The sequence below is a fragment of the Macrobrachium nipponense genome, chromosome 12, assembly GCF_015104395.2.
Source record: "Macrobrachium nipponense isolate FS-2020 chromosome 12, ASM1510439v2, whole genome shotgun sequence".
NCBI classification, from domain to species: Eukaryota; Metazoa; Arthropoda; class Malacostraca; order Decapoda; family Palaemonidae; genus Macrobrachium; species Macrobrachium nipponense.
This window is the reverse complement of record NC_087205.1, coordinates 85,148,635-85,164,128: the sequence shown is the minus strand read 5'-3', so window position 1 is coordinate 85,164,128 and position 15,494 is coordinate 85,148,635. Positions and strand designations below refer to the sequence as shown.

The 15,494-nt window shown below is 40.0% G+C and overlaps 1 protein-coding gene and 1 pseudogene across 5 annotated transcripts in view; one reads left to right on the top strand and one right to left on the bottom strand.

Annotated features, from left to right (window-relative positions):
* The window catches only part of LOC135224629 (probable cytochrome P450 6a13), a 216,421-nt gene that overhangs the window by 188,952 nt on the left and 11,975 nt on the right, over nucleotides 1-15,494 (bottom strand). The window lies entirely within an intron of this gene.
* The window catches only part of LOC135224865 (cytochrome P450 6B7-like), a 58,671-nt pseudogene that overhangs the window by 40,883 nt on the left and 2,294 nt on the right, over nucleotides 1-15,494 (top strand).

Below are 15,494 nucleotides of genomic sequence, written 5' to 3'. Positions count from 1 at the left end.
GGGGGGAGGGTCTGGCCAGCATGAGGAAGGGGTAGCGAGCCTCCTAAAGTGCGCTAGCAACCCCTCCATGGAGGGGACCCCGAGCCCGAGCGTCTTCCAAATTGCCGCCATCTTAGACGCCTCCGACTCTGGAATAAATGAGATTGATGAAAAAAGCTTCCCCCTTCCGGGAATCAAATTAACTCCCGAACAAGAAGAAGGGGCGGAACCATTACCAATCAGACTGGTGGCCTCCGATATTTCAATTTCTTCTTGGCTGGAATGAATTATCCTGATTCTTATGGGAACATTTGTTTCATATTTCAAACAAATCTTATTTCGACCAGCCTTCTGGAATGGATTAAGTTCAAAGTCTGAGGTACTACTACTGTATATACTACTTAGCAAGTAATTACATGAGCGGAGCCCACCCTTCTCCTCTCTAATGGGCATGTGGTCATGGAACAGAATGAGGTGGTTGGCCAAGTCATTACCAGTAGTATGTATTGCCATTAGTGAGCGGCAACTTGTACTACACTGAGCTTTCGAAGGCCTCCCCCAAAATTAGAATTTTTGCTGCTAAGTGGGGAAATAATTAGCATATGTAATTACAGTAGTACCTCGAGATACGAAAGGCTCAACTTACGAAAAATCCAAGTTACGAAAGCCAATACGAAAAATTTTACTGCTCTACATACGAAAAGTTTTCAAGATACGAAAGGTTGTTGCTATAAAGTTCCGAGATTCGCCCGGACCACCGAGGAAACATTTTAAAAACTCCCGCGTCGCCAACTGAGTAAACTCGGCACCATCCTCCCGCTCTCCCATTGGGTTTCCTGATGCTAGTCACCCCATAAGGTCCTGCTCTCCTATTGGTCAGCATCTACCCCTTGTGCTTTAAGTTTCTATTGGGTAAAAGGTTGCTGTAAATTGAAAAACTTTGGTATTTCATGCAATACATTTAATAAAAAAAAAAAAGAAACATTAGATAAAGTTTTTAGAATAAAGAATAGAAATGAATGGTTTTATTATACTGTTTGGTATTTTCAGTAGTTGAAGAGAGATAATTTGAAAATTTATGGCTTTACTGTGTAAAAGTGATTGCTTGGCAAGATCGTTCGATACTCGTAAGTGCTGGATGTAAACAGACGTTTGGAAGCTTTTTTTTTTTGTTTGTTTATTATAGTTAATGGTTACTTAATAATTATTTGAAATGAGTACATGCAATACATTGAAAAACAAATGTGAATTAGATATCATAAAATATAAAATAAATCAGACTGCCAACAAATACGCATTTTTTAGAATTCTTCTTCTGTTTTATTATTACGTTACGTATACGTATGACGTATCTTTCATTATAGCTGTCAGTAACTTGGTATCTCCGTTAGGTAAAGATAGAATAAAGAATAGAAATGAATGGTTATTATACTGTTTGGTAGTTTCATTAGTTGAAGAGAGATACTAATGACAATTTATGGCTTACTGTGTGCTAGGAAAAATGATTGCTTGGCGCTCGTTCCATACTCGTAAGACGGGTAAGAGCTGAGAATGTAAACAATCGATTGGAAGGTTTGTTTTTTTGTTTGTTTGTGTATTATAGTTAATGATTAATTAATAATTATTTGAAATGAGTACATACTGATTATTTATACATTTTATTGGCATATTCTAAGCTTTTAGCTCTTAGGTTTAGATGTCAGAATCATAGACTAGGCTACAGTAGCAACCGCTAACATAGGCTAGGCTTATTGCTAAGGGACATATGCTAAAGTCCTAATATATGCAGTAAAAATGGGGTTGAACATTATATGCAGTTGAATATTACTCAAGTATGTACAGTATTTTGCCTTTTTGGAGTCATATTTCTTCCGTCGTAACCCTAGAACATGTGTTTTAGGCCTGGAAATATAATTTACTGGGGTGTTTTTGGAGGGCTTGGAACAGATTAGCCATTTTACATGTAAAATGTGTTCCAAGATACAAAAAACTCTTGATACGAAGGCCGTCTCGGAATGGATTAATTTCGTATCTCGAGGTACCACTGTACTTGGTAGGTATATACAAAACTTCATTTATTATAAAAATGCCTCTTTTGATAAGTCCATTTTATGTCCATGGCCAGGCTTTTGTGGTTTCTATGGATTGTCTTTCAAGCTTAGGCTAAATGTATCTGATATTTGCATTTGCCTGTTAGTCCATTGGTTGTCTAGGCATAAGTTGTCAATTTGTATGAGGAGTCCTTGAGGCTGCATAAGTTTGTACAAAGTAGCAGTGAGTCCATGCAGGCATCCGTATGTCCACATGAGCACCAGTGAGTCTACATGGGCGACAGTGAGTCCACATGGGTCTCAGCGAGTCCACATGGCTGGAAGTGAATTTGCACGGCTAGCAGTGAGTCTGTACAGACGTCAGCGAATCTGCATAGTGTCTGAGAGCAAGTTGTCAGCAAATTTGCACAAGGCATCAGCAAGCTCACATGAGGTGTCAGTGAGTCTGCACAAGGCATCAGTGAGTTTTCACAGTGAGAGACTTCTCAACTTTCAGGTTTCTGCTAGATGGAGTGAAACCATCTGGTTCTGGAACTACTTTTGTCCCTGATGAAGAGGACTCTTATAGACCTGGCTCTTCTTGATAGCATTCTCCTTTGCTTCCTATACAGGAAGAGGAGCATTTAGTCTGTCCCTTCCGTTTTAAGGAACTAGTTCATTTGTGCTTAGACATACATCTCTTCCCTTTCAGTTTCTGTACTCGGGAAGCTTGACTCAATGGCAAATGTATGATCAAAGAGAATCTCTTTTTCAAAGTACTCTCTTTTTCTCCCTTGCTTTCTGCTAGATAGAATAGTATGTTTTGTGGAAGTGATTTTTAATCCTTTTACCTGATCGAGCTTTATTTTTCTTGCTTTTCTGGCCAAGATAGGGACAATTGTATCTGCTAAGTGGCATTTCTTGATTCAAGAGACCAAGATGTGTATAAGAGTTTGATAACACCATCATACCTTTGTCCTCTAGTGATTCCTGTTGTCTCCTCAATTTTGTGATTCCAACGCAACCAAGGCCCACTTGCTTCAGAAGACAGTTTTCTTGACTAGCTTGGTATCATTAAGCTGGACCAGCAAACTTGGCCTTATCACCTGCATGTCCAGTGATCACTTGCTGTTGTTTCTAGGCTAGTCAGTACTGGCCAAGAATGAGGACCTGTTGATGAGGAAATCTTGTATTCTTATGTTGGGAATGAGAATACAGATAAAACATTTTACTTAGTCTGTTGTCTCCAGGTTTACCTAGATGTTACAGTTAACATCCCAGATGGTCGTCTTTTCTTAAATTCCACCACCTAACAAGCTGCTGTCACTGCATGGACTGAAAATCATCCTAGTGTTCCTAAAAGGGTGGATGTCACATTTATCATCCCAGATGCTCTGCTTTTCTTAAATCCTACCACTAAGAATCCACTGTCACTGTAAGGACTTAGAATTATCCAAGTGTTCCTAATTAAAAAAGGATCCCCACTCCTTCCAGAAGTTGCATCAGTACAGGTTTTTCTTAGTTTACATTTAATTTATTTTTTCATTTTTATAGATAACTAATCTAGACTGACATGTATATGTATTTCAGGCATTTATGGTCCACTAAACTTTTTTTAGTTTTTCATTTGTAGTTTGCACATCATATGCAGGTTTATGTGAAAGGTGACAAAGCTTCAAAGGCTATTCTATATAGGAATTATTGATGCAAGTTCTGTTATTAATTAAAGTTGCTTAATGGAAATCTGCCAGATTTGAGGGTCAATTATAGATTGTCATGAAATAAATTAATTACAGTAGATCCCCATATTTGTGGGGGATGCTTTCCAGATTCCCCCGCAAATAGCTAGAATCCGCGAATATGTAGTACTTAGAACCCCCTATAAAAATACTTAAAACTGCCTGTTTTGTTTGCTTGTACCTGGTTTTTTTGTTTTTTTTTTAATAGTTTTATCATAAAAGGACATAATCACGAAATTGATATGAAAAATGACAGTAATTTGTGGATATTCCCATAGAAAACACTACAGATATGTGAATTTCCCACAAATAATGGGTAGATATGTTCCATAGAGAAATTTGCGAATACATGAGTCTGCAAATGCCAAGAATGCAAATACGGCGGGTCCACTGTATAGGCATGTTATCATTACAGTCATCATCTGTTGTTTCTCAAGTGACAGGATTACCTGCTTTCAAGTTAAAGGCAATCCCCGGTTATCGGCAGGGGTTCCCTTCTCAGCAGGGTGCTGATAACCAAAAACTGCCATTAACCGAAACTCAGCCATTTATGGCGCGTGTGGTGCCGAGTTTCAGGTAATGGCGCTGATAACTGGTTAATGGTACCTCTGTTAGGTATGTTATAGCACCATAACTATTGTCGGCACCTTCATGGCGCTGATAACCAAAACTTGGCCTGTTATGGAGCCATAAATCGTCAATTTTATGCCACTAGACAAGCCCCATAAAACCGGATTGCCATTAACCGAGACCGCCGATAACCGAGGACTGCCTGTATTGGCATATAGTTGTACAGGAAATATATAGTCACAGAGGTGCCATTAAATTCAGATACATTGCCCTTAACTCTAACAGAGAGAGGCATTTGTTAGAACTTGATCCGGTACTTGACAAAACTTGTGAATGGGCTCCCTAATTGATTTTGAACAATCAGAGCATATACAGAATCTCAGTACAGGCCTGCAGTGGTGATTAGTACAATCCAAGCCCTGGTAGTGTCTCTCTGCAGTATTCAATACCCTGATAGCAAATTATGTTTATTGGGTAAGAGTTTGTGCATAGTATTTATATTCATTTAACCAAGGTTAGAATAGATTCCAGATGCTTAAGGAATCAGTCTCTTGGCATATGGAAGCCATTGACAACCTTTTGGTGCTAGGAATATTCTAGGCATAATAGATTTTCTGTTGATGGTGTCCAGATTTTCAGATCTATGTCATATCATGGTAAATGTCTAGGTACAAGGGCTTCAAATATTCAGTTATGTTTTTCTTGGAAAGTGACATATTATTGATACCCATGAATCCGTTCTGCTTTTCAAGAAAAGAAAATTCATAACTTGTTCAGATAATGTTCAAAGACTTGTATGTAAATATTTTTCATACTGTAGGATGAGTTTTCTGCAGCAGCTGCCCGATTTTTCAAGCCTCCTGCTAAGTGGAAGAGGCCTTTAATGTTCTTCCAGTTCCTTTGGCCTCATATTGCTAAAAGACTTCATCTCAATGTTGTTGATAGGACACCAATTCATTTCTTCACAAAGGTAAGGGTTTTTTTTCTTTTACTTCATGATCATGTTTCTCTCTTCTTGAAAGCTACTGAAAACTGGACATTTTTCATGTAATTCATTGTATGTTCATTTACATAAATCTGTAAGGAAAAATTAGTTAAAAATTGCAGTATTCCCAGGTTGTATCTGACGACAATGAAGTATCGCCTAGAAAATAATCTTCGAAGAAATGATTTTCTGCAACTTTTGTTGGATGCATCATTGCAGGAACAAACAAACAATAACAAAGGCATTGATAATTCAACTATTTCATCAAAGAAACCTGCAAACCAAGGTATTTTTCAAATGTACTGTAATACTAATATGAGTAGTGTAATGTAAAAATAAGAAAGGACAGTAGGAAGAGTGAGGTTAATATATTAAAGGAAAAGTTATATTAATGGAAGATGTGATAAGACAAAAAAGTAAAAAATAATTAAAAGGTGTACAAAGAAAGCAAAGTGCACAGGTAGCCATGGGTATGGCTAAGAAAACTATTCCAAATGTTTTTCAGACCTGGACTGAGAGCCAAGCTGTGGGTGAAGGCTGTTACCAACCCTTGCAATTGCAACTTTTTTTGTAGCTTCTTTAATGCAGGGTACTATAAGAGGACAGTGAAAGTAAGGACTTTGATAGGTTGCTATATAGGAAGAGAAATATTTGCATGCAGTTAACTTTTTTTTTTTTTTTAAATGCAGTTTGAATTTTATTTATGAGAGATTGTGATAGTTTTTACGGAGTTAAAATCTTGAGAGCTAAATTCTTAAGGACTATTCATATTTTTACATAATGGATGTTTAATTATTGGAGTGATGTAAGAAGATAGAAGAAATTGCTCTACATTGTTTATCAAAGACTTTTGGTTGCAGATACTCCCTTATTTACAAATACATACTGTATAGGTTAGATTCTTAGTGGCTGTTCTAAAGTATTGTAAATCTACCATATAGAATTACTTTTCATGAATGGATGAATGTGTTGAACTTTTTGCAATATAAGCTTATAATTTATCCAGTGAAATTGGTAATTTCTCATTAAACAAGACCTTTTGTTATTGATTGCATTTTGTGAATTGGGAAGGTCTCATTTATTCAAAATTTTATTGATTGCATTATAAAAAATTTTGCTAAATTTATGGATTTTTAGCAGTCAGCATTAATTTGTATGCATTTTATTAGTTGTAATTATTCACAAAAAAGGGAGCACTTTGTCGTAAGGAAAAATATGTAGAGGAGTAAAAACTTTCAGTACAGTATTATGTGGTTCTAGGACAAATTCCCCTGGAGGACAAAATCCCCCTTGGACAAAATCCCCTTGGACAAATTCCCCTGGGACAAATTTAAAGTAATGAAAATGTAAGCAACCAATAATAGTAGTAACTTGTTTCATTTTTTATTGCTTATATTGTACCAAACAGAAATATATTAAAAATACTCGTACAGTCATTTGCTGTTTTACATTTGTTATTGCTATGTATATACTTCTAGTTAACCCTCTTACAACGAAGGTGATATAAAAATGTCTCCTGTATGCCAGGGGGGTCTCGGAGTGAGCGCGGAAGCGGGAAAAAAATATTTTTTTTCAAAAAATTTTTCGCACAGCGCGCTTAGTTTTTCAAGATTAAGAGTTCATTTTTGGCTCTTTTTTTTTTTTTTTCATTGCCTGAAGTTTAGTATGCAACCATCAGAAATGAAAAAAATATCATTATCATATATAAATAATGCAATATATGATAGCGCAAAAACAAAATTTCATATATACATAATTGTATTCAAATCGCGCTGTGAGCAAAACGGTTAAAGCTAAGGAGCTAATTTTTTTTGTATTGTACGTACACTAAATTGCAATCATTTTATTATATAACACATTGTAAAACGATCAAAGCAACACAGAGAAAATATTATCACAAAATGATGCATGAATTCGTAATGCTTGGACGTAAAAAATGTTATTTCAAAAATATTTACCATAAATCTAATATTGCTTGTAGAGACTTACCAATTTGTTTCAAAATGAAGATAAATGATTGGAATATTACTGTAAGAGTTTTAACTTACAATTGCAGTTTTCGACCATTTCGGACACGTTAAAGTTGACCAAATGTCGAATTTTTGTTATATATTTTTATTAATATGCAAATACTTTGAAAATGAGAAAAGCTACAACCTTCAATTATTTTTTGTTGTGTTCTACATAAAATTGTGAACATTTTCATATATAAAACTCTATGAAACGCCTAATATGAAATGGAGCAAGTATTACGAGAATGCGATGTACGCATTTCGGAGATTTGCGGCAGAGAATCTGTGCGCAGAGGGAAGGAAAGTTTTTTTTTTTTGGTTTTTTTTTTTTTTAATTCACCATAAATCTAAATATTGTGCTAGAGACTTCGAATTTGTTTCAAAATGAAGATACAAATGACTGAATATTACTAGACTGTAAGAGTTTTTTAGCTTACAATTGCGTTTTTTTGACCATTTCGGTAGAGTCAAAGTTGACACGGGAAACGTGGGTTTTTTTCTATTTTCGTGATTTATATGCAAATATTTCGAAAATGAGAAAAGCTACCAAAAACCATCATCATTTTTTTGTTGTATTCTACATGAAATTGCACACATTTTCATATATAAATCTTTATGTAACGGCTAATTTAAAATGGTGCAAACATTATGACAATCGCATGAAAAAATTTCTGATTTTTTCGGAAGAGTTACCGCACGAACGTAAGGAAAATGTTTTTTTTTTCATAAATTCACCATAAATCGAAATATTGTGCTAGAGACTTCCAATTTGTTGCAAAATGAAGGTAAATGATTGAATATTACTAGAATATAAGAGTTTTAGCTTACAATTGCGTTTTTCGACCATTTCGGTAGAGTCAAATTTGACCGAAGGTTGAAATTTTGGCACTTATTGTTATTTATATGAAAATATTTCAAAACTGATAAAAGCTACAATCATGAGTATTTATATGATAAAATCTCAAAACTGATTAAAGCTACAACCATGGGTTGTTTTTAGTTGTATTGTGCATGAAATTGCACACATTTCCATATGTAAAACTTTATGTAACGGCTAATTTAAAATGGTGCAAACATTACGACAATCGCACGAAAAAATTTATTGGAAGAGTTACCGCACGGATGTAAGGAAAGTTTTTTTCATAAATTCACCATAAATCAAAATATTGTGCTAGAGACTTCCAATTAGTTGCAAAATGAAGGTAAATGATTGAATATTACTAGAATAAAAGAGTTTTAGCTTACAATTACGTTTTTCGACCATTTCGGTAGAGTCAAATTGACCAAAGGTTGAAATTTTGGCACTTATTGTTATTTATATGAAAATATTTCAAACTGATAAAAGCTACAATCATGAGTATTTTTTTTTTTGTATTTTTCATGAAATTGCGCACATTTTCATATATAATACTCCATGTAACAGCTAATTTAAAATGGTGCCAAAACTATGTCAAAGTGACAAAATAATTTCTGAGATGTGTCACATACTTTTTAGTGCGATAAGAAAGAAATTCGCACTTGCGCGCCTGCGTACCGATTGTAAACAAAACAACGCCTTGATCCATGAGCTCCCAGCATCTCCCAAGGCGCGTGATTCAAAAGTTTTCGCCTGGTAGGCCTATAACTATTTTTCCGCGAATTTTTAAAAAAACTTTTCTATGTCCGACGTACGATATTTCCAATCGGCACCCGACAGACTATTTATTTCTATGTATAATACGTCCAATCGGCGAAAGAGGGTTAACTGAATATTACTGATAGAATTTTTTTTAACTAACGTAGCTTTCATCTTCAAGAGATGGAATTCTTAACAATAAAAATATTTGAGCAAAATGCGCAATTTTCAGGAAAATGCTACTAAATTGTTTTATTGAAAGACTGAACGTGTTTAAAACCCTAAGTTAAATGCAATCCTCTAAGATAATCTAAAAACGTTTTTTTCTTGGTATGTTAGCACAATTGATGTGATTCGTGATGTGGCATCCTTATATTTCTTTCTAGGTGGTTCACTAGCGATTCCAGAAATAATCTGATTCATCTGAACATCTTGAAAGTTGATTTCTCGCTCTAAGAGACTCAAACTTCCAGTTGACTGGATGGGAACATCCAGCAAATGATACGAAACTGCGGTGTCATCCTTCCACAGAATTATTGGTATGATTAAGTTCATCGTTTGTTCTTGCATACATATTCCACAGAGGTATGCAAAATGTGGGTTCTCGGTCGTCCTCGTCGACATGGCCTGCAATATAGTGATCCTCAAAGTAATCCAAATTGGCAAACTCTCCTCTGGCATAAAATCATAGCGCTCTTCAATGCTATAAACATATTCAGGGGGAATAAAGGCAAGGGCTGCTGTCATTCTCATTTAAGAGGAAATTCATTATTGTTTTGATAGATGTTTTTTGTAAACCAAACCCTTGTATTTTTCTTTAAATATTTTGGCACAATTGAAGAAACCAGCCATTAACATCGACTTCAGGAAGGTGTGCTATCAAAGTATTCAGCATTGCTCTTTCCAAAAACTAGATAATTGCCACTCGCAGGCGAGCAATTTGTCAAGATTTTTAACTTATTGTATTTAAATCTGTTATAAGTTGTTTGGGGTCTTATCCAGTAACAGTGCAGAGATGCAGGGTATACGTACAGTGGACCCCTGTATTCGTGTTCTCCGGATTCGCGGACTCTCACATCGCGGGATTTCTCTTGGGAACGTTTCCCCGTATTATTTGTGGAAAATTGTATAATTCGAGGTATTTCTATGAGAAATATCCACAAATTCCTGTTTTTTATCAATTTCATCATAAAGTGCACTTTTTGTGGTAAAACTATTAAAAAACCAAATACATGTATAAACATTTTTTAGTGGGTTTTTCTTGAGTTTTAACTAACAAAATAGGCTGTTTTCAGCATTTTATAGGGGTGCCAAACTAGTTTGCGGGTTCTAACTATTTCCGGTGGGGAAGGGGGGGCGTGTCTGGTGACGCATCTCCCGCGAATATGAGGGGACCATTGTAGTGCGATGATCTACTACAGCATGAATTGTATACAGTTGGGCAAAAATTTCAGGAACCACTTTAAATGTTTCCATCCAAACACCAATGAGGATGATTTCTTAAAAATGTAATGCTTTTGGCCATTCCAAATATTAAAATTCTCTTGCCGTCAAACGTTGAATCATGCATCAAAAAATTTCCCATTTCCAGGCCCTGGTGGTTTTTTACAGTTTTCGGGTCAAACAAGATCTTTAGTACCTGATGGCAACGGTAATAGTTCCTCTTTTTCTGCTTATAGAGTCTTACATCTCTTCGAAGGAAATGGATATAAGGTAATTTTGTAGCTACGCGCTCTGATATATGTAGATGCACAACCTTCAGCGATTATTTGTCGTGTGATCTGTTCTGTTTGTTGTGCACGTTCTTTAATTTCTTGAAATACTTTTGCGGCTTCACATTTCGTTCTATTGGTGCGTGTGCGGGGCTGTGTAATTCTTTCGATGACCTCACCTTGCCTCACTTTGACTTTTGCTTTATATGATGCTTTAGATCGCCTTCTTTCACTTTCGTATGATACCAGACCGTTTGCCAATTCTTTTCGTTTACGTAAATATATCCTTCATGATGCAATTTCACCTGTCCTTTACTGCTCTTCACAAACTCCATCTTTTATAGCTGGAAGTACTAAAGTGATTTTTTTTTAAATGAATTTTTTTGTAAGAAGATTTAGTTAAACTTAAGTATGTAAGTGAAAAAAAAATATATATATTTCCTTTTTAGAAAATGAGAATGACTCTACTGCTGTGACAGTGAGAATTAGTTAATGTAGCTGTTAGTAAAAAACAAATATTGCCTTGTTAGAAAAACAAGCAAGTGGTAGAAAATGGGAAATTCTTGGCAAGGGGAATTTTGTCTTATGGGGGAGTTTGTCCTGGGGGATTTGTCCTCTGGGGATTTTGACCTGATACTATATTATGTCTGTTATAACTAGAGTTTATCTTATTTTTCAGTTTAACAGAGCTAGTAATAACAGCTCAGTGTGTGCTGTTTTTATATTGCTGGGTATGATACCACTGCAACTAACTCTCCTCAGCTTTTTATCTTACTGTTTTGGCACTTCATCCAGACATCCAGCAAAATGCATGCAAGAAATTGAGAGTGTTTTAGAGAGGCACAATGGAGAGATTACATATGAGTCACTTCAAGAAATGACTTATCTTGATATGGTATTTGCAGGTGAAGAGAATACATGTTGCTTTGTAGAGTCCATTGTTTTTAAATCTTTTAATGATGAAATATTTATGCAAAACATACCTAAGTGTTCATACTAGGAAAAAATGTGTATATCACAATTTCTTGTATCACTAGTAGAGTGCAGAGGTGAAGAAACCAAGCTGAGTTCTCTATCCCTTCTTCTTTCAAACCGTTATCCCTATACATTAAGGGGTCGGTTGCTGAGTTCTCTATCAGCAGTGAGTAAAGTTGTAGTTAGATTTCAGGTAAAATGTTGCTCAGTAGAAGGATCCTCTCTTCACCTGCCACAATCTTTACCTCATAGGTTTGGTCTCCAAAAGATGTAGAAGAGAATTTTAAAAATATTTCAGTAGTGCCTCAGGTACGAAATTAATCCGTTCCAAAGCGGTCTTCGTAACCTAATTCGTTCCAAGCCCTACAAAAACACCACAGTAAATTTTATAATTAAAGCTAAATTGACCCCAATAAACAATGAAATACAACATCGTTCCGACACGAATACAAACCCTCGGTCCTTTTAACAATAGGAAGTAGCTAGCGGCAGCTGGAACGGTCGTAAGCTTCGAACAAGGGGAGAACGGTAGTTAACTGCTTGTCCGACAGTGCGCGCGCGCCGAGCACCTGAGAGGTGAAGAATCACTTGCTTTCGGCCGCAGGTGTGAAGGACGTGTTTCGTCATCTCTCTCTGCCAGCATACAAGCTTCATCGTCGTATGCTTTGTTTATATTGTGTTTTCTACTAACGGTTTGTTTGAGTTGAAAATGAAAACTGTAAAGTACTCTGTTTTCATTTTCATTACTTAATTATAGGTCAAGATGGAGCTATCGCCGTAGATGCGGCGGTTTCCGCTCTTTTCATGAAATTGATACCCTTGAATCATGTCTCGGTGCCGAGGGCGGGAGCGTGCTCGCGTTCCGAGTCATGTATTTTGTTTTGGCGAAAGTGTGTAATTAAAATGTAAGTACTCCTTTCTTATATTTTTGCCCTTGTGCGTTCGTTGCCGAGAACGTGAAGGCGCTCGGCACAAGCCTCTTATTTTGTATAATAGAATGCAATGAAAGTGGAATCGCAATTGCAGTATTCTTTTTCATTTTCATTTTTTATTATTTAATTGCATCAATTTTCATTTTGGTTTATCAATTTCCGATCTACCCGGAATTGATCCTTCCCATTTCATATATTTTTTATGATAGCATTATATTATTGGATCAAGTTTCCGCTCTTACCGGGATTTGATCCTTCTCCTATTAATTTTGTGTGAAAGTGAAATCGCAAGTGCGGTATTCTTTTTCATGTTCATATATTATTATGATTGCATCATTTTCATTTTGGATCAAGGTTCCGCTCTTTCCCGTGATTGATCCTTCCCCTTTTATGTTGTGTGAAGTGAATCGCAAGTGCAGTACTGTATATCCTGTTTCATTTTCACATTATTTTCACGGCTGTGCGAGGGTGGGGGAAGCGAAGGTCTGCCAGGAAGTCGTCGGAAAGCTCTCCCGCGACTCCCTTGGTATCCGATTCTTCGTCTTTTTTCCTGCCCCCCCCCGCTCAGCTCCCCGCCACGAATGGCACCTTGCCCCTTCGGGGGAGATCCTTCTCCTCTCCCGAACTCTCGAGCTTGGAGGAGGGCTCTCGGTGCCCCAACCTTACAATTGTTTTCTTGGGGTCTTCCGTTCGTTTGGGGTGGGGCTAGCCCCCCCTCGCCGCGCGAGAGGGTACCCCTTTACTAATCACTCTTTTGTTGCTTCCGCAGAACGAGTAACCTGGACAGGTGTGGGCATCCTTGGGTCTGCAGGGCGTGCCTAGTGTCCAGGGGTTGTTTCAGCGTTATGGCGTGGGTGGGGGCGGTCACCCATGGAGCGGTGACCACCACAACACTACACAGGGTACGCCGCCCCTCCTCAAACTTGTGATACCCTGCATGTGATGACAGTGATGCCGAAAGCCGCCGTTCAACGGGCCGATCGCTGCCGTGCCGAGGAGGGGTGTGCCGCTCCACTGGGTTCTTTGTGTTGCCGACCCCAGACTTCCGCTGCCCAACCTCCCCTGGACCTGCCACTGGTACCCAGGATGTCGATGGCTGAAGCTAAGCCTCCTGGGTTACCTGACTTGCCTGCCGTACCGGCCGTACCTGCCGCTACCGCTGTTCTTGCTGCTGGCCCAGCCGCTCTCGCCGCTCCTGCTGTTCCCGCTCCTGCCCACGTCGTCCCTGTCCACGGTACTGCTGCCCCAGACTCAGGTCCTTCCGGACAGGTTGCACGCCGGGGGCCGTGTTGCTTCTGGCAATGTTGCCCCGGCTCCGTCCTGGATGGAGGATCTGTCCTGCGGGAGCTGACGAAGAAGAAGAGGAAGGTGTCGTCGTCGTCGTCTGCTGCCGCCTCTTTTCCCCTTCGACTTCTAAGGCAACCAAGCCGAAGAAGAAGAAGGCTGTATTCCCCCCCCTAAGAAGTCTCCTTCGGGAACTTCTAAGGGCCCGTCCCACCGGGGGGTCCTACTGCTGGTCCTCCTGCTCTTTCGAGAACAGGGACCGTCTCTTCTTCCGCAAGGAAGAAGACGACGGGGACCAGAGGAGTATCGGCTACCACCGATACTTCCTCGCTTGGCGTTAGCGGCGCTGCCGCTACGCCAGGTACCGGCTCGGTCCCTCGTTCGCCAGAGTTCCGAGTGTACGGTCTCCTGCGGGAGACCGTGCAGCCAAAGTTCTGGTGCCAGAGCTCGCTCAGCGCCAGGGACCGCGGCACGGAGCAGTAGGCTGGTGAGAGGCCGCTCAGTTGACTCTCGCCAGACCAGCTGGGCCGCTCTCGCAGTGACCAGCTGATAACCCGGGAGATGTGATTTCCCCCCCGGTCCCTGGACCCGGCCACAGGCTGATGCTGGGAAGAGGTTCCCCCCCGATCGTTGGCACCAGCCTAGGCTGGTACCAGCGGTTCGACGCAGAACACGAACACCCGGCCACCGGTCCTCAGCCGCGACAGTGGTCTCTGGCATGGAACTCCCGACCGCTGCTCCCACTGGGACCGGGCGGATAGGTGGGACCAGCAGTAGCCCTTCTGACACACGAGATCGGAGCCGCTGTTCTCCGTCCACCGTTTCCTCCCCAGGGAAACGACTCGACTAGGCCTGCAGGTTGGCGATCGCCTGCAGCCCCCCAAGCCTGCTGTCCTGCCAGCGAGCGGAAGGGGAGCGTTGAGTCTTCTTCTCCCTGCCTTCAACTGCCTCGGTTTACACGAAGGAAGAGCGAGGCACAGCGGGGTGATCGGTGAGGGGTGTGCCCCGCACATCCCGTCACAACGCCGTATGTGCGAGGCACGATCTTCGGACGACCAGACGTATGCGCAAGTGGCAGGAGGAGACCGAGAGGGGTCTGTAGCTGTGTCCCCTCCTGAGGGGTGGGGGAGGTTGTTGGAATATGCTCTTGTTCGAGGGGCTTGACGGTCCCACTCCGCAAGATGCTATGACTTCCGAGATCCAGAGGAACTTGACCGAGGTTATTGCGCTGATTTCGTCAACACAACTATCTCGGCAAATTATCGCCGCTCCCCACCAGAAGAGAGCCGCGTCACGGCTCAAGTCGTTCTGGAGCCTGAAGAGGAACCAGACTGACGGTGGGCTTGCTGCGATAAGAGCTTCTCGACTTGGTTCTGGACCAGGTAGCCTCTCGTCTCCGGACGGGATGGCTCGCTCAGGTCTAGCCGGTCGTGGCAAGCTACTTCCACCTCCTCTGCTGCTGCGAGAGCGGCGTTTTTTCGGAGTATTGCAGTTCTTCTTCCCCCCCCTCGATCCTCCTGAGAGGTTTTCAACCTCGACGAGGACTGGAATGAGTCAGAGGACGGTTTTGGCTCTCCTGTCAAGTGTCGATCAGCCCACCCAGACGACGTTCACAGTGGTGGCCAGATGCTTACCTACAGTACGAGTTCGTAACCCTCCTC